General features: G+C 43.2%; 1 long non-coding RNA gene across 3 annotated transcripts in view; it reads left to right on the top strand.

The window, feature by feature from the left end:
• The first annotated feature begins 8,103 nt into the window (after positions 1-8,103).
• Positions 8,104-18,409, top strand: part of LOC123328422 — a 35,468-nt gene continuing 25,162 nt past the window's right edge. The window contains exons 1-2 of one of the 3 annotated variants that reach the window (XR_006543238.1): positions 8,104-9,243; positions 11,498-12,383. This is a non-coding gene — a long non-coding RNA (uncharacterized LOC123328422). The remainder of the gene's footprint in view (positions 9,244-11,497; positions 12,384-18,409) is intronic. The other 2 variants (XR_006543237.1, XR_006543236.1) reach the window with 2 other exon arrangements.

The following is an 18,409-nucleotide window of genomic DNA, read 5'->3' as shown; positions in this document are numbered from 1 at the left end:
GTCATCCCAGTGCACCAGCCCCAAGCATCCTGTATCCTGCATCGAACCTGGACTGGCAATTCATTTCTTATATGATATTATACATGTTTCAATGCCATTATCCCAAATCATCCCACCCTCTCCCTCTCCCACAGAGTTCAAAACACTGTTCTATACATCTGTGTCTCTTTTGCTCTCTTGCATACAGGGTTATCGTTACCATCTTTCTAAATTCCATATATATGTGTTAGTATACTGTATTGGTGTTTTTCTTTCCGGCTTACTTCACTCTGTATAATAGGCTCCAGTTTCATCCACCTCATTAGAACTGATTCAAATGTGTTCTTTTTAATGGCTGAGTAATACTCCATTGTGTATATGCACCATAGCTTTCTTATCCATTCATCTGCTGATGGACATCTAGGTTGCTTCCATGTCCTGGCTATTATAAACAGTGCTGTGATGAACATTGGGGTACACATGTCTCTTTCAATTCTGGTTTCCTCAGTGTATATGCCCAGCAGTGGGATTGCTGGGTCGTATGGCAGTTCTATTTCCAGTTTTTTAAGGAATCTCCACACTGTTCTCCATAGTGGCTGTACTAGTTTGCATTCCTACCAACAGTGTAAGAGGGTTCCCTTTTCTCCACACCCTCTCCAGCATTTATTGCTTGTAGACTTTTGGATCGCAGCCGTTCTGACTGGCGTGAAATGGTACCTCATTGTGGTTTTGATTTGCATTTCTCTGATAATGAGTGATATTGAGCATCTTTTCATGTGTTTGTTAGCCATCTGTATATCATGTAAGTTTTATATAAAGCAAACTTTTTGGCCTGGATGAACACCATCCAGTTTACACGAAGCTCATAAAAGTGTTAATGTAGCTACTTTTAAACCTTACATATAGTGCTCTCTGTGTGCTAATGATGTGGCCTGTTAACCTAAGTTTGACCTTTCTGCGCTGTAAATCCAAGCCCACACACTGGCTTGTCCAAAGTCATAATCGCTGGCAGTGATGTCATTCCTTGACTCTAAAAACAAGCACCACCCAAATCTGAGTTCTTTCTCCTGCAGGTTTGTAGTCCATTGTAGAGGTGCCAGTGGGTAAGGGCTGAGGAGACAGCGGGCTTTGCTTATATCCACAGGCTTGAGCAGCTGGCTTCCAGGAACCGGCCCAGACCAAAGACCAAAATTAAAAAATGAAAAACAAAAAACAAACAGACCAAAAAAAAAAAAATCCCAAACCACCTCCAGAGAATGCTATGTAAGCTCTACTTATATAATTCATAATGGTGTAAAGACCTAAGCAAGAAGTGAAAGAAAGAAAGAGAAGTTGCTCAGTCTTGTCCGACTCTTTGCAACCCCATGGACTGTAGCCTACCAGGTTCTACCATCCATGGGATTTTCCAGGCAAGAATACTGGAGTGGGGTGCCATTGCCTTCTCTAGGAGATCTTCCCGACCCAGGAATTGAACCCAGGTCTCCCGCATTGTAGGCAGACGCTTTACCGTCTGAGCCACCAGGGAAGTTGGCAAGAAGTTGGCATACAATAAAAGGTCAGTATGCATTGTATTTACTGACAGATGACATATGCCAATTTTACAAGAAATTTGGTGGAGGGGACTGTGGGAGAAAAAAATGGAAACGTTTCATCTCACTTGTGTTAAAAAGATTTGTAAAGGGGTTCCGTAGCCACAGTAGTCTATATATAGAAATAGATGAAAATTATTGATTTTGATTATGCATGAATATTCTACTAAAACTGAAAAAATATACATTCACACAATTAAAAAGAAATATATCAGTGACATTTGGTACTGAGTAGGCTATAAAACAACAAATTTACTGGTAAATGAAATCCCATATCCCAAATGGAATACTGTATAGAAGGATATCAATACACTCTTCCAACAAATACTGGAAACCAAATGTTAATAACATGAAATAAATTTGAATAAATTTTTACACAAACTAATACAAATCAACTAGCAAAACAGAGTACTTGAGAATAATTTCCTTTACAGTAGCCAAAGGAGTCAGTAAGAATTTGGTGCAGAACATAAAACAAGAAAATAAATGTGAAAGAATGCCCACTTTACACTCATACATACAGTAAAAGAAAATATTTCACTGAATATTGGTACAGTTGTCCCTCTGCATCCATAGTGGACTGGTTCCAGGACTCTGGCAGATGCTCAGATGCTTTATATAAAATGACATAGGACCATTGGCCCTCCATATCTGTGGGTCCCATATCCCAGAGGATTAAACTTTTGAATGTTAGGCTCCAGGACCTGTGGATATGAAGGGCTGGCTGTATACTATAAACAACAGAAGAAAAATCAATGGATTGTAGTGCAAACACTTGACACTAACATCACAGCAATGCCTCCATTGGCTCTTAGATGGACAGTGTCCACTTTGCTCTGAGCTAGTATCTCTGTGTTCTCTTCTTAGGAGATCTCGTAACTGCTCTTCTCTTTCTGCTTTTTACTCTGCCCTTCCTTCCTTCTTCTCTATATTGTTGGCTGTTTCATTTTTAATATGGGTACATTGGGGGATGGTGTGGAGAGGATACATGCCGCCAGAGGAAATAAAGTAACTCTGTGCCTCCTAGGTGCTAGGACACTACATTTGGCTGTTCTATCCTCTGAAATGAAGATTTCCTAGACAAGCCCCTCTGAAAATGCAATATAATCATGCTTTTAATTTTGCACCAAGGTACATACTTGGAGTTGTATACAGTTTGAGAAGTCAAGTTATAATATCCAGTAATTGGCTAACTTAGTTACCTGCTTAAAGGGAGAATAATAAAAGATTTTATTATCTCAATCAATCAATGAACATTTTTAGAATCCTAAGGAATCTGGATTTCTTGGATAACCTACTGAATATTCCTTCCAAACAGAGGCCAGTTCAGACATGTTTCAGACTTAGATGTTTATTCCTAAGTTGCATGAGGTTTCTGTTGGTAACAAAACCAAAAGGGATATTTTCTTCAGTGGCAAAATAATTCAATAAAATTCAACATGTATATTCATATTAAGCCCCTAGCAAATTAGGAATAGGAAGGAACATTAACCAGATAAAAGACATACATAAAAACAGTTAAGCACACATCATATTATATAGGACAACAGTAAAAAGGATTTTCTTTCAAATCAGGATGTCTGTTCCCACCATTCTACAATTCAATATTGTACTGGAGGTCTTAACTAGTTCACTGGACAAGAACCCTATGTCCTTCTCTTGATTTTTCAATAAACATAAAACTGCTCATAAAGTCTATTAATTAAAAAAAAAAAAGCCAAGGTGAACGCACTCCTAAAAAAAAAATGGTGGAAGAATTGACTTAACCAAAAATGAAGGCTTTAAGAAAAAGCTATAGTAATGAAAACACTGTGGCACAGACACAGAGATAAACTGAAAGTGATAGAACTGAATGGAGAGGTCAGAAATGGAGCCACACGTAGTGGGGACTTGGTCTGTGTCAGACTCTTGTCACAGCAAATCAGTGGGGTGGAGGATGACCATTAAGTAAAATGATCATTTCCATCCACAAGAATATACCCTGAAATCATGCTTCCTAATGTGTTTCACATGATGGCAAAAAAAGCCTATTTCACAGATATTTATTTGGCACTCTGGTATAAGAGGGAGGAAATTTGAGGCCTCTAAGTGGAGCATGATGGCAAAAAAAAACTCATTAGGATTTTTCTATATTATACATGTATTCATTTTAAGAAAGGTAAAATATGAAGTAGCAGGTATGATATTAAGTATATAGAACAATTTTCCTAACCATTCCTAATAAAATGTTTTTTAAAGTTTCACTGAGGAACTTGAGCTTGCAGGTGCAAACTTTCATGTTTTATCTTTTAAATTACTGCCTGCAATTCTTATCAAGACTTTTCTTTGATCTCTCAGACTTGTAACGGTCCCCTTCAGTGAAAAATTTGCACAGATAGCTGAAAATGTTTAAATCTTCTAAAAATCATTCAAAAATTTGACACTTTAAGTTGTACTTAAAGAAGCTCTTCCTTTCTCACATTGACAAATGCAAAGTTGAAACTTTTTGTCATAAAGTTGTGGGTTTAGAATCTAACCAATACTTTTCATGTCAAGTCTTCCAAATGTTGAAGCTCTAATCTGCAGGATGCCCGTGTATTGTTAGAACACTCATCACCTGCTCTTATGCATCTATGGAGCATACAAACACCCAGCTTTCCAGCGACTTTTCTTGAGATTGGTTAAGGTGTTCTAAGCCAATAGGGAATCTTGGATGTGCTCACACCTTACAAGAGTGAAAACTCAGGCTGGGAAACAGAAGCCATTTTGATAAAAAGAAATCAAAGACGGGTCCTGCTCTACAGTTTGGCACATCGGTCACTTAAAGGAGCGCCCTGGGTGGGGTCCTACTCTACAGTTTGGCACATCAGTCACTTAAAGGAGCGCCCTGGGTGGGGTCCTACTCTACAGTTTGGCACATCGGTCACTTAAAGGAGCGCCCTGGGTGGGGTCCTACTCTGTAGTTCATTGAGTCAGGCGTTTGACAGGCCAGCCTCTCTGTTGTTCAGCTGCCAGTGCTGGCATGGAGAGAGAGAGGCTAAGGGGATGGCTCCACCCCCTACGCATGACTCAGTAGTATCGCCTTGCTTCCATGGCTGCCTGGCTTTCCTCCACAGGCATTTTGCACAACAATCTCCTCCCTCATATCCCCTCCATCAGTCTCTCAGCAGTCAACAGCAGCCCTCACCCTGGGATTGCTCCACGATCCCTAAATTCCAGCTCCTAGCTGCTTCCAGGAGACCTGCATCCCTGTCTGGGGTACGTATGGCTGTGGCAAGGACTTCTGATTCTCATTCCATTTAGACTGCCACAGATCAGCTGTTTTATTCCCAGCCTTAAATGTTTCTCCTCTGACTCATATAATTGTCCCGATGTGGGGATCAGACCCCTGCTTCAGTTCCCCCACCTGCTGAGGGCAGGTCCAGTCCTACTAACACTCCTGTTTCCCCCACTAGTTCCTTCATCCTTCGAGTTTTGCGTGGGTCTATATTATTATTTTTCTCTGGTCAGGTACTCCTGTCCATTCTCAGCTGGTGTTCTGCATGTACTTCTGTTTTTAAAGATGTATCCCTTATGTATCCATGAAGAAAGATGTACTCCATGTCCACCTACTCCTCTGCCATCTTGTTCTCGAAATCAAAGAATTAGACAGGTTCTGACATGGTAGGGACCTCAGAGCTCATTTTACTGATGAAATAAACAAAGCTACAAGAGGTACAGAGCCTTGTTCAAGGTCTCATAGTTGGCTGTGGAAGAGCCAGAAATCAGGATCAGGAAGGTAGTCTAAGATTCCAAGTTCAGAGCTCTAAGGAAGGGCAGGTAAAGTGGCTGTGATGTGGCTTTCTTTTCCCTAGTGAAATTTAAGGCCAGTACAATACCAACCATGTCATCTTCTGCCTAGAGTTTCTGCCCCATCCCACCCCACCCGCACAGCAGGCCGAATCAGTTGGGTCCTCTTTGTTTCCACAGCACTGTGTTCTAGCTTCCACTGAATTACTTACCTTGTTGTAACACAGTTAATTTGGCTCACATCTTCTGAGCTAGCTGTGGAGTCAAGCACTACAAGTTATTCGTGTCTATCTTCCCAGGGTCAAGCACAGTGCCTGGTAAAATAAGCATTGAGCACGTGTTTATTGGGGAGATGAAATAATGACAATTTTCTTTGGCCTTTAAAATCTTAGCTGAGGCTAATTAGTGCCCATCCAATTCTATGTGGATAAAATCTGTACAAATCATTTCCCCCTTTCAACTGCTTTCCCTCTGCTCCTTGCCCACCTGCGGAGGAGATGGACACAACACCTCGAGGACCCCATCTGGTAGGAACTTCTGGTTCTCAAAGGAAAGGGGCTGAAATGGACCCTGCTGGGCGTGTTTCCCAAGCCCCACCCCTTGCAATTTCTCTCTGGGTTTCCAAAGGGTGAGAGGAAAGGGCTGTTTTCTCTTCTAAGAGCGGGACGTTCCACCTGGGGCTCAGGAGCAACGTGACATCCTGCTGTGTGAGTGTGCCACAGGAGGCCCCAGGGTTTTTATAGCTCAGAATAATCTGTAGGGAACTATTAAAGCCACAGGGGAAGGAACCAGCGGGGATCACCCCTTCAGAGAGGAAGAGGAGTTTGTTAACAAATAGCAGAAAAATGATTCATCATGTAAGGGCATTTGAGTCTGGGAATGGGATGAAAAGTTGAGATGCTTAAAGGTTGAAGGAGAATTTTTTAAAAATCTTAGGAAGTAGGAACACTTTCTACCCAGGCCTGAACTCCTCACGGGATAAGAGTTCCCTTTGCCTCTCTGAAGCCGTCCATCACCTACGGCTCCACCCAGTGCTCCTTCCACTGTAGCCACACTGGCCTTGCTGGCCCAAAAGTTCCCCAGACTCCCCCAACGCATGTTCTTTGTACTTCCTCTAAGACAGAGGAGTTCCTTCCCCAAGATATCTGCAGGCTTTTCATGCCCTTACTTCTCTGAGGCCTTTGCTCAAATATAATTCCAGGATATGCCTTCCTTAATGTTATGGGAAATAGTCTCTCTCCATCATTCTCCACCTAACCTTAGAGAGTTTCACTAACATGACATTATACTTGATATTACTGTCTCCTCATTAGAATGGAAGTTCCGAGAAAATAAAGAATGTTGTTTATAAGACTGCTGCTGGATCCTAGCACCTCATATACTGCCCAGCACATACCAGTACTCAGTAAATATTTATTGAAGGAATGAATGAATAAGATATATACACTGGAGTCTGACTTTCTGCTTCAGCCTTTGTGACCTGCGACTCATTAATGCTAAGTAACCATGAGTCTGATAGAAGACTTGTCCTAAGGGATTTTGAAGGCCTTCCCTGGTGGCTCAGTGGTAAGAATCCATCTGCCAATGCAGGAGACGCAGGTTTGGTCCCTAGATTGGGAAAATCCCCTGGAGAAGGAAATGGCAATTTACTCCAGTATCCTTGCCTGGGAAATCCCATGGACAGAGGAGCCTGGTGGGCTAAAAAGTCCATGGGGTCGCAAAGAGTTGGACACGACTGAGTGATTAAACAACAAGGGATTCTGCAGGAGAATCTCCTCTACACTCACTTAAATTTCCTGCTGTAAACTGAGAAGTGTATGTTTTCCTTCTAAGCAAGAGTATGCAAGCCTGTGGGCAATTCAGGCATGGTGGAAGGGACTATGGCCTAGCAACACAGCTGATATTCTGGGTAATATCCTTGTGGATACCTGGGCCTTTCTTTAACCTCTCCAAACCACAGTTCCTCATCTGTAACATGGAGATGGAGTAATAATCTCACGAAAATTGGATGTCAGGCTTGACACAGAACAAAGAATCAATAGATAGCAAGTTTATTGTTTGGAAAAGGAGACCAGAAAGGGATAGCATAGAAAGGGAGGGTTAATGCAGATGTGCTGGGACTGAAAGTATTTTGCTGGAAGTGGGATCAATAAGGTCAATAGGTAAAACACACTGTATTTCTATGCAGTAGCAACAAGTAAACTGAAATTGAACTTAATAAAACAATTCCATTTAAGTATCATCAAAAAGAATAAAATATTTAAGAATAATTTAACAAACTAGCGTACAGTTTACATTGAAAGCTACATAAAATTGTTGAAACAAATTAAAGATTTAAATAAATGGAAAGATGTCTCATGGTTGTGGTTTGGAAGACTTTATATTAATTCATAATATATTAATTTATATTAATTTGCTCTCCAAATTGATCTACACCTTCAGTGCTGCTGCTGCTAAGTCACTGCAGTCGTGTCCAACTCTGTGCGACCCCATAGACGGCAGCCCACTAGGCTCTGCTGTCCCGGGGATTCTCCAGGCAAGAACACTGGAGTGGGTTGCCATTTCCTTCAGTGCAAATCCCTATCAAAATCCCTGTCTGAGTCTCCAGATCCTGTTGAGGATGGGAGAGCACATCCCCGTTAAACTTGAGATCACTGCAAGTCAGTGTGGCCAGTTTTTCTGAGAGAGAAGCCAAGAAAAACTTAAGCATAAAAGATCTTCTTAAAGTGACTGACTGGAAAAACAGTTAAGGCTATCCTCAAAAGCATGGCTTTATTGTTTCCTAACTAATAGATTTCCCCTTCTACCCCCACCGAATTGTATCCGTTTGAGCCTTTAGAGCCCTTTCTGCCCAACACAGGGGTACTTTGAGCCTGATGCCTTCTGGATGCCCCCCACTCCCATTTGGCTGAAGCAAACTCAAGTATCCCTAGGAGAGCCTTGTACCAAAAACAGGGTGGTTTGGGAGTTACAGGACCTGGGTTAAAATTCCTACATATACAATCTTGGCCAACTAAGCCTCCTTGATCCTATTTTCCTCTTTTATAAGAAAGGATCATTCAGTGGTAAACTGGTAAATGCTTAACAATTCACTCTCCATTTGGCAATTTCTGTGGTGTAAATACTCTCAGCATGGCCAATTTCCAGCCACCAGTGGGTTGGGAATAGACATACACAGTTAGTTCTCATGAGCTGGTAATAGCCAGCTCCAGCAACACCTCTTGATACTCAGGTTACAGGGTTGTTATGATGATTAAATGTGAAATGTATGAAAAATAATTACTGGTGTGCTCTAGTAGAGCATCAGTAAATAAAACACCTATTGGACGAGGTGCAAAAAAAGGTATTTATTTTAGGCCCGCTTGGTGGACGGGTGAAGTTTAGGCCAGTTAACTGACAAAAAGATGATGGAGTGGGGAAGAAAAATAGGAAAAAGAGAATGAAACTGAGCTCCTGTCTCAATATGTGTACATAGGAGGGCATCTTCCTGAAAGAAGTCCCATGATTTCTGGAGCCTGGTGGGCACCCAACAGATGGGTTATTTACGGCAGAGTTTCTCAATCATGCATCAGAATTTTCTGGAGGGCTTGTTAAAACAGATTGCTGGCTGCAAGCCCAGAGTTTCTGATCCAGTAGGTATGGGGTAGAGCTAAGAATTTGCATATCTAACAAGTTCCCAGGTGATGCCAATGCCCTTGTTTGGGGCTCACACTTGGAGAACACCTGAGTTATGGCAATGGCGGCCAGAGGAGCTAGAGATGGAGTTTTCTCTGTCTCAGCAGGTATCTCTGGCTCTCATTCTACAGGGTTCAGGACTCTAATCCTCTTCTTGCCACTCTTTGCTGCTGTGCCAGAAATGATTGATTACATATGGCAGGAAGTGAAATGTATGCAGTGATCCCTGAAGGTAAGGCAAGATGATTTATGTGTGTTCATTTATTATTTTTCTTGAAGATTGATTGTAAATCTGCTTCGGAGGGCAGTTGTAGCCACAAGGACATTGTTTTCTTTGCCATAAACAACTTTCTTCACATGTTTCACTGGGAAACCACAGCCTGAGGAATAGAATTGGGAGAGAATGGATCGTCCCAAAGTGTGAATGGCAAGTGAATGGTCAGACCCTAGGTCTGTACTACCCACAACTAGCCACATGTGGCTATTTAAAGTTAACTAAAAGCAGATAAAATCCAAAACTCAATTCCTCAGTTGTACTACTTTTTAAATCCTCAGTATCCACGTGTGGCTATTGGCTATCACACAGGACAGCTCAGATGTAGAACCTGCCCATCACGGCAGGAAGTTTGATGAGATAGTGCTGGTCCAGAGAATTAATGAAGAGGAGGTGGAGAAGGCATTGAGAAGGAGGGAAGCAGTGATATACCTCAAGAAGTGAGTTTCTGTCCCATCAACCAGGCTGGGAAGACTTTGGAGGACATTTAACTACTCTGTAGACAATTTGTATAAACTGCAGTGTTTTCAATTCGATGTCCAAAAGCGAAAGTAGTCTGCAGGTGTCCCAGCCCTTATCCAGCTAAGTCAATTTGCAATTAGGGCTTGAAAAGCATAACTGGCTCTTGGACTGAATGATTTGACTGCTTTTCTAGTCAACATGTTGTTGCTCATACAGTTTCTCAGTGCTTGAACTCAATGTCATGGCCTTTCTGGGAAGAAGGGTGTCCCAGGAAAAGTAGGTGGGTGCCCTTAGACGGAGACTATCACCTATCCAGGAATTTCCTGCCCATCAGCTCGGTGTGGCTGCCTGGTGGAGCAGGGCTTCTGGTCTATTCCCACTGAGTCACCAGGACTTTGCTACGCTGATGGGAAGGCCAACCTCCTAGGGGCCCTCGCTGAGCCTCAGGATCTTATTCAGGGTGGGAGAATAAAGCCTTGGGTACACTTGAGATTATAAAAGTCAGCGTGGCCATTTTTCTCCAGTAAAGAGAGGATCCAAGAAAACCTTGAACATTTAATACTTTTAAATATTTTAAACTGTTTCAAGTGACACAGCCAACTCATGCAGACTTGAGGCCAATTTGTTCCCCCATCAATTTACTTTTCTCCCACACCTTCTAACACTGATTCTGACTCCAAAATCCCATGCCTTTTTTGAAATTAACAATGTTGTGTTAGTTTCAGGTGTGAGCAAAGTGATTCAGTTATACATATGCATGTGTTATTTTAAAAATTCTTTCTCCATTTAAGAAAATTTCTCCATCTATTACAGAATTTTGATCAGAGTTCCCTGTCTTTTTCTCTGGAGGTTTAGAGGAATTCTAAATTTACATATAACTTTTCTCATTTGACCTTCCAAGATCTGTTTCTGATGCTCCATTGCAGCAATTTCCTCCAAAAAATCATTTCAGTCTCTGGGTTAGGAATAGGGTTTCCAGATTCTAGAGATGCGCAGAGTTTAAATGAAAGTGTATCCAAAGGAGGCCTCAGATTTGGAAGAAAGCAGCTGAAGAAGGGAAGAGAGAAAAAGGAACCCAGACTAATTCTTTGCTGAAGTAAAAGGATCATGTAGAAGAGTCAAGGTTTTAAAGTGTTTAGTGACATGTGTGCAATCATTCCTTATCTGCACACAATGACTCTTTCTTTCTAAAGCTTTTCCTATATGATCTTATTTTGATCCCTTCTACACTCCCGTGCAGATGTCATTATACCTATTTCATAGCAAAGGAACATCACTCAAAGAGTAACAGTTCTAAGAGTAAGAATCCCACTGCACCCTAGGCCAATTAATTCAGAATTTCTGGCAGTAGGGCCATCAGTTTTTCAAGCTTCCCAAGTGATTCCAATATGCAGCCAAACAAAACAACCCACTTCTTTAAAACAGTGCTTCTGAATATTTAATATGCAGAGGGATCATCTGGGGAATCTTGTTTGCAGGCCTGAGACTGCATTTCTAAATGCAGAAATGTTTCAGGAAACATATCTGGTCTGAGGCCCACATTGGGAGTGTGCCTGGCTTCAGAGTCATTTTGGAGGAGTAAATCTAAATTCTCGGGCAGTCTTCAGTGAAATTCGTATGTAAATATGTGTGTGGAGGGGATAGTCTGCAGGGAGGCAGCATCAGGATAATCACAGAGTCCTTTTAAAGATTCTGTGTTGTTCACAACAAGAAAGCACAGCATGTTTTAGTTATGCTTTTGTTGTTTCAGTCACCCCGTCATGCCCGACTCTGCTAGAATCTTCTATAAAAAAGAAAAATCCTCTTCGTAAATGCCTTGGAAGATAACTGGTACACCTCTAATGACGGCTGGCCTATGCTCTCAAAGACAGGTGAAACCTAGTGATGAAATGAGGGTAAGCATTAGTAATCCATTTCACCTGTAACCTGCCTTGACCAATCAAGGCCGTTTTAATTGTTGCCACAGAACACTCGGCATGCCCTCCAAGTGGCAAGTAGCCTGATAGTAAGCTGCTTGCCAGAGGTGTTTTCCAGAAACTTGTCGTCAACTGAACTGATTAAGACAGGATGGGACCACTGATCCTTCAACTAGGCATGCGCAAGTGTTCATTTGATGGCCTGAAAGTGTGGAGGGTTTTGCTTAGTTTGGCCTGCGCAGAAAGATGATGACCATGGTTGCCGCACCTTTTCCCAATCGCTGCTCCCCACGCTGCTGATGTTCCTACGCTCTCTAATTATTTGTTCATTATGTCAGATATGCCAAGCCTCTGCCTTCTCGGGGGCAGATTTGAGATTTGTTCTCCAGTTTCCTCGCTTGGCTGCCTTGCCATCTAAGCCCCCTTTGCTGCAGAGCTTTGCGTCTCCACATTTTGGCTTGCTGTGCAAAACAAACCTGGGTTGGTGACAGGTTTGGTGAGGGAAAGTCCAGGAGGGAGGTTCACAGGGACCTTTCACCCATGGCTCCTCGCTCCTTGCCGTACCAAGAGTCTGTGAATGAGTTGGAGGAACTGCCTTGTCCATGAGTTCTGGAACCATCCCTGGCTTTCTCCGGTGACTTGCTGTGGACCTTCAGTGCTTAGTTTCGTCCTGCGGCAGAGAAATGGTTTCTGGGTGTGCAGTTTGGAAGCGTCCTTCGTGTGAGTAACTTCGTTAAAGAATCGCACCTGTTTCTAAAATGTCTGCAATTCGGACTAGATAGTGGGTTGGTTGGAGAAGGCAATGGCACCCCACTCCAGTACTCTTGCCTGGAGAAGGCAATGGCACCCCACTCCAGTACTCTTGCCTGGAGAATCCCATGGACGGAGGAGCCTGGTAGGCTGCAGTCCATGGGGTCGCTAAGGGTTGGACACGACAGAGCGACTTCACTTTTCACTTTCATGCGTTGGAGAAGGAAATGGCAACCCACTCCAGTGTTCTTACCTGGAGAATCGCAGGGACCGGGGAGCCTGGTGGTCACACAGAGTCGGACACGACTGAAGTGGCTTAGCAGCAGCAGTGGGTTGGTGGCCCAACTGGGCGAAAAGTTTGTTTCTGTCTGGATTTTGGCTGACAGCATAGTAGATTACAGCTGCTGAGCTACTTATTACCTGGGTTAAAGGTCTGGGGCTCTGGTTTTTGGTTTTCAGCTTCTTTTTATGTGTCAGTTTGTGTCTGCTTGAAGTGTTAAGAACTGGCTATTGAGGAATAAACAGCCTTGGCTGGGCCCACTAGAAAGCTTTCATTGCCGTGATATCTGGAAGCAGAGGCCCTTCAAGGTGGGAAATGTCCATTCAGTTTCCTCTTACAGCCCTCTCTGCAGCATTCTCCAAAACTAGAATGTTCAATTATAAATCTGGGGCAAAGAAAGATGGTATTTTTGGTAACATTGCATGGCCACAATAGCTTTTGGCCTCCAGAGCAAAACGGTCTGAAAATGGGCCCTTAAATTACAGTACAATTTTACAACTAGACATATTTTGTAAATGGGGAGAAAAATAGGATAAAATACTTATGTACAGTCTTGTATGTTGTATCAAAATAAATGTGTGCAAAGAAAATAAGGTTATGATCCAACAGGAAGGAAAGGCAAACCTATTTTTCTGATTCTAATGAAAAGAAAGATGACTTGCTTGTTAGTTCAGCTGAACACTTAGAAGGCTCCTCCTCCCACCTTACATGATGCTACTTTGCTGCCAGGGCCTGAGCCTCAGGGCTCAGCATCCCCCACTCCCACCCTCATCTCTTAAGAGGGAGAAAGAGTGGTCTTGTCCCCTCATACCTGCTAGGGAGCTACCCAAACTCAGGTGGAATGGTATCCATTAAGTCAGCATGAATGCTGAGACTTAGCAGCTGATGGTATTGACCTGGGTCCACTCCCCTTTTTCAGCTTTAGATTTATTTCATTGGAAGAACATGTAAAGAGATGACCCAAAGAGAATGGAAAATTTTTTTTTCATCGATTTTTTTTTTTGCAAACCACAACCCAACCTAGGCAAATGTTCAAAATGTATTAAATAACCTCCTCCCCAGGTCAGAAGATTGTATAATGGTGCTAGATAAAGCCAGGACAAAGGCAGGATGGCTTCAGAAAGAAATTCCTGGCAACCCATATTGGTTGCTACAAGAATAGCTGTGTTAACAGATCCTAATAAAGTACAGGAGGTAAAAAACAGAAACCCAATTAGGATCTTTCAGAATTTCTAGAAAAGTCTTTAAATCCTATAGGCAATATACAGATCTAGATCCTGAAGCCCAGAGAATTTATTTTTGTCTTTTACATTATGGTTTATTACAAGATACTGAATATAGTTCCTTATGCTATAGGTCCTTATGCAGAACAGTAGGACCTTGTTGTATATCCATTCTATACATAATAGTTTGCACCTTCTGGTCCCAAACTCCCAATCCAACCCTCCCGTCCTCCTCTCCTTGGAAACTAGAGAATTTCAATATGGTTAATGACTTTTGTTAACCAGAGAGCCCCCGTACACAGAAGAAACTGCAAAAGGTGGAGGGGTTTTAGGACTGCCTGTGTCTCTCTTACCAACTAGGTTCTTGGCCTCCTTAATCAGTATAAATTGATAAGAGGCCAGAGAAGAAATTGAGACAAGGCTTTTTTAGGACTCCTGCTGCAGCTCCAGGATGTAAAAACAAGTAACAGGTTCCTTTACTTGCTCCTCAAGAAGAGCCACGGAGAAGGCAATGGCACCCTACTCCAGTGTTCTTGCCTGGAGAATCCCAGGGACGGGGGAGCCTGGTGGGCTGCCATCTATGGGGTCGCACAGTCGGACACGACTGAAGCGACTTAGCAGCAGCAGCAGCAAGAAGAGGTGAGCTGGTTCTTTATATGGGATGACGGTAGGGGTGTGCCCAGGGGTTGGGTTGGAGGGGTGGCTTGGGTGGTTTACCCGTGCCTTTGGTAGTGGTGTGTGCAAGGGGCATTCGCTGTACCCTGCTTTTGTTCCTGGTTCTTCAGAAGACGCATTTGGGTTCTTTTGGTCTTTTTATGTCTTGTTGCCTATAATTTGCTCCAATTGAAATTATTTTTAGTCCCTTAGCTGGAGGAGACATTTGACCAGATGTCAGTACAGCAGCAAAGGGTCCCGGGTTTCAGCCTATCTCATCTCAGTTTGTTGAAACTGCCTTCAAAGTTTTTAATGGCAGCCATCAGTTTCAGGAGCAAAAGAGAAAAATAGGCTACTCTGTTTGCAGCTGTCTTAACACAGGGTAGAGCCAGATCCCATTAGGGACCCCCACAAGGGACTCAGTAAAAGTAGGAGGCCCCAAGCCCCTCACTTCCACTGGAACAGGGTGCCCATAGGGGCAGTGCATATTCCAAACTGAAGGAACCCTGGGAATGAGACTGTCCCATCCTAAATAAGATTCTTGAAGGTAAACAACAGGTAGCACATCAGTTGTTTAGTCACTCAGTCATGTCTGCTCATGATCCTGGGGACTGTAGCCCTTGAGGCCCCTCTGTCCATGGGATTCTCCAGGCAAGAATACTAGAGTGGACTGCCATGCCCTCCTCCAGGGGATCTTCCTGACCCAGGGATTGAACCCTTGTCTCCTGCGTGGAAGGCAGGTTCTTTTACCACTGAGCTATCAGGGGAAGCTATCAGACACCCACATAAATGAGAATGAAAGTGACCAGGAATGACAGTAGGGTCCAGGGGTTCCTTTAAATCCCATAGAGTATATCAGTATCTCTCATATGGCCTCTAGGTGACTATGATAGTGGAAAATCAATTTTTGCACTTTCCAATCCATTGGGGGACCGCTTATTTGGTTTTATCAGTAAATACCCAGGTTTCTATATTTCTGTGACTGTTAGTAACTGGAGTATCCAGATAAATCTTGCAAAAGCCTTTTTTCCAGCTGCTAGACCATCAAAGAGGGAGACCCATCTGAAACCTTGCTTTCTATATATGCCTGAATGCCCCATTCCCTTTCTGGGATGAGATTTACTAACTAAATGCCAAGTTAGCATTTGTACCTGGATGAATGGACATCTCACATGCTAGTAAAGTAATGCTCAAAATTCTCCAGGCCAGGATTCAGCACTACGTGAACTGTGAACTTCCTGATGTTCAAGCTAGCTTTAGAAAAGGCAGAGGAACCAGAGATCAAATTGCCAACATCCACTGGATCATGGAAAAAGCAAGAGAGTTCCAGAAAAACATCTATTTCTGCTTATTGACTATGCCAAATCCTTTGTGTGGATCACAATAAACTGTGGAAAATTCTGCAAGAGATGGGACTACCAGACCACCTGACCTGCCTCTTGAGAAACCTGTATGCAGGTCAGGAAGCAACAGTTAGAACTGGACATGGAACAACAGACTGGTTCTAAATAGGAAAAAGAGTACGTCAAGGCTGTATATTGTCACCCTGCTTATTTAACTTATATGCAGAGTACATCATGAGAAACGCTGGACTGGAAGAAGCACAAGCTGGAATCAAGATTGTCAGGAGAAATATCAATAACCTCAGATATTCAGATGACACCACCCTTATGGCAGAAAGTTAAGAGGAACTCAAAAGCGTCTTGATGAAAGTGAAAGTGGAGAGTGAAAAAGTTGGCTTAAAGCTCAACATTCAGAAAACGAAGATCATGGCATCTGGTCCCACCACTTCATGGGAAATAGATGGGGAAACAGTGTCAGAGTTTATTTTTTGGGGCTCCAAAATCACTGCAGATGGTGATTGCAGCCATGAAATTAAAAGACGCTTATGCCTTGGAAGGAAAGTTATGACCAACCTAGATAGCATATTCAAAAGCAGAGACATGACTTTGCCAACAAAGGTCCGTCTAGGCAAGGCTATGGTTTTTCCTGTGGTCATGTATGGATGTGAGAGTTGGACTGTGAAGAAGGCTGAGTGCCAAAGAATAGATGCTTTTGAACTGTGGTGTTGGAGAAGACTCTTGAGAGTCCCTTGGACTGCAAGGAGATCCAACCAGTCCATTCTGAAGGAGATCAACCCTGGGATTTCTTTGGAGGGAATGATGCTGAAGCTGAAACTCCAGTACTTTGGCCACCTCATGCGAAGAGTTGACTCATTGGAAAAGACTCTGATGCTGGGAGGGATTGGGGGCAGGAGGAAAAGGGGACGACAGAGGATGAGATGGCTGGATGGCATCACTGACTCGATGGATGTGAGTCTGAGTGAACTCCGGGAGTTGGTGATGGACAGGGAGGCCTGGCGTGCTGTGATTCATGGGGTGGCAAAGAGTCAGACACGACTGAGTGACTGAACTGAACTGAATGGACATCGAAGTACCACCAGAGCAAGCTTATGCATTTTGGACTCTCTTGCTCCAGCCACAAAGAAAACAGCAACCACTCTTAAAGAGATACTACAGAAGATGAGTCCAGGGAGAGCAATGAGGCTCTGTCTGTGCAAGTTACACTTCAGTCTGGGGCAAAAATTCCAAACTTAAAGGAGCAGGCAAAGCTTGGAGTTTAACCCCTGCTAACCAACTTTCTTGAATATGTTTTAATATGTCCCTGCTGGTCACCTTGCAATACAGTACTCCAGTCCAGAAACCAGGCACAAATGAATATTAGTTTCTGCAGGACTCAAGACCAAATAATCAAATTCTAGAAGATTTCATCCAGTAGTCACTAAACCATGCACTCTGCTCACTACCCTCTTCAGAGATTTTTGTTTGTTTTTCATATTGGATTTGAAGGAAATCCCCCATTCCCTTTTTTGGGTATACCCTTCAGTTTTGAATCCCAGGAGTTGTTTGCTTTTGAATGGAAAGGTCTAGATACAAAAGGTAAACAGTACTGAGGGGGCTTAAGAATTCTGGTTCGATTCCTGGGTAAGGAGAAGTGATAGCTACCCACTCCAGTATTCTTGAACTTCCCTGGTGGCTCAGCTGGTAAGAATCCACCTGCAATGTGGGAGACCTGGGTTCGAACCCTGGGTTGGGAAAATCCCCTGGAAAAGGGAAAGGCTACCCACTCCAGTATTCTGGCCTAGAGAATTGCATGGACTGTATAGTTCATGGGTTTGTAAAGAGTCGGACACGACTGAGCGACTTTCACTTTAACGCTCTACGAATTCCTTAACGATATTTGGAGAAATCCTGGCAAGAGATTTGAGGGACACTTAATGAGGGAGCCCTGCTCCAGTATGTGGATGATATTCTGATTGCTGGTAAGACAAGGACACCTCAGACCAAAACACAAGGTGTTTTTTTCTTTTTTTAGTTTTTTGCATGCTTGTTTAATTGGCGTATGATTGTTCCACAATGTTGTGTTAGTTTCTGCTGTATACCACAGATGTATGTATACATATATACAGATGAATCAGATGTATGTATACATATATCCCCTCCCTCTTGAGTCTCCCTCCCTGACCCCCCATCCTACCCCTCTAGGTCATCACAGAGCACCGAGCGTCTTCCCACTAGCTCTTTTAGTTGACTCATTGGAAAAGACCCTGATGCTGGGAGGGATTGGGGGCAGGAGGAGAAGGGGACGACAGAGGATGAGATGGCTGGATGGCATCGCCGACTCGATGGACATGAGTTTGGGTGAACTCCGGGAGTTGGTGATGGACAGGGAGGCCTGGCATGCTGCGATTCATGGGGTCACAAAGAGTCGGACACGACTGAGCGACTGAACTGAACTGACTGACCACTACTTGGGCAAACTTTGGGAGATGATGAGGG

The sequence above is a fragment of the Bubalus bubalis genome, chromosome 12 (genome assembly GCF_019923935.1).
Source record: "Bubalus bubalis isolate 160015118507 breed Murrah chromosome 12, NDDB_SH_1, whole genome shotgun sequence".
Lineage (NCBI taxonomy): Eukaryota > Metazoa > Chordata > Mammalia > Artiodactyla > Bovidae > Bubalus > Bubalus bubalis.
The sequence above is the reverse complement of the archived record's forward strand: the minus strand, read 5'-3'. Positions and strand labels throughout refer to the sequence as shown.